This window comes from Gavialis gangeticus, unplaced genomic scaffold (assembly GCF_001723915.1).
Source record: "Gavialis gangeticus isolate Ggan-Ray unplaced genomic scaffold, GavGan_comp1, whole genome shotgun sequence".
Lineage (NCBI taxonomy): Eukaryota > Metazoa > Chordata > Crocodylia > Gavialidae > Gavialis > Gavialis gangeticus.
In genome coordinates, this window is record NW_017729004.1 from 41,201,476 (window position 1) to 41,204,685 (window position 3,210).

At 41.6% G+C, this 3,210-nt stretch overlaps 1 long non-coding RNA gene across 1 annotated transcript in view; it reads right to left on the reverse strand.

The window, feature by feature from the left end:
- Positions 1–1,095: 1,095 nt before the first annotated feature.
- LOC109291491 overlaps positions 1,096–3,210 on the reverse strand; it is an 18,906-nt gene continuing 16,791 nt past the window's right edge. The window contains exon 3 of the long non-coding RNA XR_002095864.1: positions 1,096–1,453. This is a non-coding gene — a long non-coding RNA (uncharacterized LOC109291491). The remainder of the gene's footprint in view (positions 1,454–3,210) is intronic.

The following is a 3,210-nucleotide window of genomic DNA, read 5'->3' on the forward strand; positions in this document are numbered from 1 at the left end:
CTCTTAGAGTCTCAGAGCGTACTCTTCAACTTTTATTTGGTTTTTTTTTTTTTGGTTAACAGCCATGTTCTCTCTTCTTCAGGTCACTTATTCTTCTTGCTTTCTCCTGGTTTTAGGTTCTAGTATCTATAATATTTAAATACATCGTTTGCAAACTTGGGAGGAAGCATAAAGTGGGACCTACTTAGACCACACAGCTTTAGTCTCAATTTCTGAGGGCACTCTGAAAACATCCTGGAATCAGAAAATCATGTATCACAGTGTAGTGGTTGGAAAAAGTTTCACTTACAGAATCTAGGAAGAGACTTCAGGTAAGAATAAAACAAAGCCAAGACGGTTTGAAATTGGCACTGGTGCAAGACAGTTGCTATTTCTATATTTTAAATGTTCCAACTTAAGTCTCACTTTGACCCATACTTATACCGAATCTAGAAAATTAACCACTGATCATTTTCTCTTTGATGATCACCAATTTGTATTCTCCTATGTTACCTCCATTTTAATGTTGCTTTGTTTCTGGGAATATTAATGAGGAAGCATTCAGACTGTTGTACGTCAACACAACAATACATACTTTATATTGGGCATGGGTTATAATACATAGTTGTGTTTATTTGCACTAAAAATCCACCTTTAAGTTTTTAAAATTCAACAAGTTATCAAATTTATTTTTCCCTCTGATATTCTTGAAATCAAAATGCCATCAATTTTTGCCTTCACTCAAGTTATTAAACCACTTCAGTTTTAAAATATACATATTGTTTATATCAGCATAATAACATGACAACCTAGGAGCATTCCAACTTCACAGCATCTTCTCATTTCCAGGCTAGTTTTTTTTCCCCCAAGTACATTTTAAATGTATGCTTACCACTAATTTATAAAGAGAAGAGTCATTACATGACTCAACCAGATTCCTGCTATAGTGTTTTCCTCTGCTTAGTGAAACACAGCACCACCTAGCAACAGACAAGCAAGGGATTTCAGCCAAGAAAGTGTGCTTGTGCTCAGGTACTTGAAATACTATATCACCAGCTACCTCATACTACTTGGGAATCTCCTTCTAGACTACATAAAACTGCAGGCAAAGCAGCAGCATTTAATATTTTCTTTCTCAATATAACATTTTATACATGCAATTGTAAACAGACAGCTCCTTACCTTTTCCTTATAAAAAGATTGGTTTGTTGATCCCACTGTTTAAAGGGAGGCACCAGACCAAGGCTCAATTATGAAGCAACTAGGACTCAATTTTAACCCTTAAAATAAGGGGAGAGAGAAGGAAGAGGCGGAAGCTACAAGAACTTACTTGGCCTGTTCCAGGTGCAGTATAGATTGCCATTTTGCAGTCCTTGCTGTAAAATATGTCTGTGTACTTTACCTCTGGAGTTCAGTAAGAAGCTGAGGAACGAGCTAAGTATAAATATACGTAGCTACTCAATCTTCAGTGCTCCTGAGGGGAGGAAAAAGGGAATCATTCTGTTACCGAAGATGCATTTCAATGCTGGCTAAAGCAGTGTACACCTAAGGATTTCTAATTATGCGTTACAGGATTTCTACTAATGGACTTTATATGTCCAACCTGGACCAAGGAAGGTCATTCAAAGTCTGTTACAGGATGTGTGCAATTCTATTAAGATTAAAGTAATTCCATTTTGATATCTGTAAGCAACATCCCAAAAGTACTAAATACTACATCCAACTAAAGTTATACTATGTAATCCTTAAGCCTACCCGAGAGACCCTTAGTGGCTCTGGTAAATTTTGGATATCCCCTGTTGTACCCAGATTGGATCCTAACCCAGTACTTGTTCATCCTCACTATCTTCATTTCCATCAGGCCACAGATCCCACCCTACATTTCTTGTTTCAGAAACATCCTCTGGCAGCACCCTACTGGACCTTCTGGGAGCTGTATTGGTGAGGGTTCTCTGGTAAACACTGGCAACATGTAGGGGGTGCACCCCCTGCGGAAAGGCACCATCAACACTGCTGGCAGCATCTGTGGGTGGTCGCCGGTTGCCCCCCACCCCTCCCCGGCAGCATCTGCAGGCAGTCCGCGACCGCTGCTGGCTACCACCAATGTCTGCAGGTGGTCACTGGCCACCACCCACAGAAGCTTCCCGTTTGCCACTGCCATGCTCCTGCTGCTGGCAATGCCGCTGCAGGAGCTTGCCATGCCCCCGCAGCTGCCGGGGGCACGCAGCATTCATAGTTGTAAAGTCTCTGCCAACATCTTGGCTGCTGATGAGCAGGCCTTCTTTGTTTCTTAGTTGGGCCAGGGCTTCTGTTCTGTGAACACACAGGATTTCATCTAATTATAGTGTATTAGAAATGTTGTCCATTTGCAGCTCGTAACACCTCAGACAATTCCCTAATTACCATATAAAGGGCCACCAAACTTCTTACATAGCTTTTGGCATTGATCCTTCCTCCTGGTTTGGTTCTACACATCTTGCATAATCTGCACCAGTCCTTAACAGATTTTCTCCAGCCTAACCATAAATTCTGAGACTGGACTTTATGAAAAACCTTCTCCATGCCCAAGTGTGCCCTGGTATTGAAATCATGTGAAGCTTGCAGAATTTTTGGCATTTCCTTCTTTGGTACCACTATAGGCTCATGTCGCTGGGCAGATTCTGGAAGCTTTCACACCAGTACTCATTACCTAATACTTAGCTCAGACCACACTATCTGGTACCTCTTCAGGTGCAGATGATGTTGCCCTTCTTCAGGGAACTCCTCAATATCAAATTTCTTTAATCTTTAGTTTCTTCCCACCTTCAATATCAACATCTTCCTGTTAACTTATACACCAATCTGCCAACCTTCTGGCTTCTTTTGAATTTGGGGTCGGTTCACCCTGAGCTGTCTCCACTACCGATAGTGGCTGTATCCCTGCCGCTTCAGCTTTAAGTTCAGCTTCCACTGTGCAAGACCAAGGGGGGCAGCACCAGAATGTAGATATCTCCCAGGGTAATGCATTACTTAGTAGTCGAACTCAGCCAGCCATTCTGAGTTGGAATTAAGAAATCAACCCCTGGGGGTTGGAGATTGTTGGAAACTGTGTAGTCGCTGAAGAGAACTGTGGTCTGTCCTTAATAAGAAGCAACTCCCAGAAGAAAGTATTGAAAATGTTTGGTAAAGGTCACCACAGCAAGCAATTCTCATCTTGTACCTGCATATTGGTATTCAGGTTTGTTAAAGGCT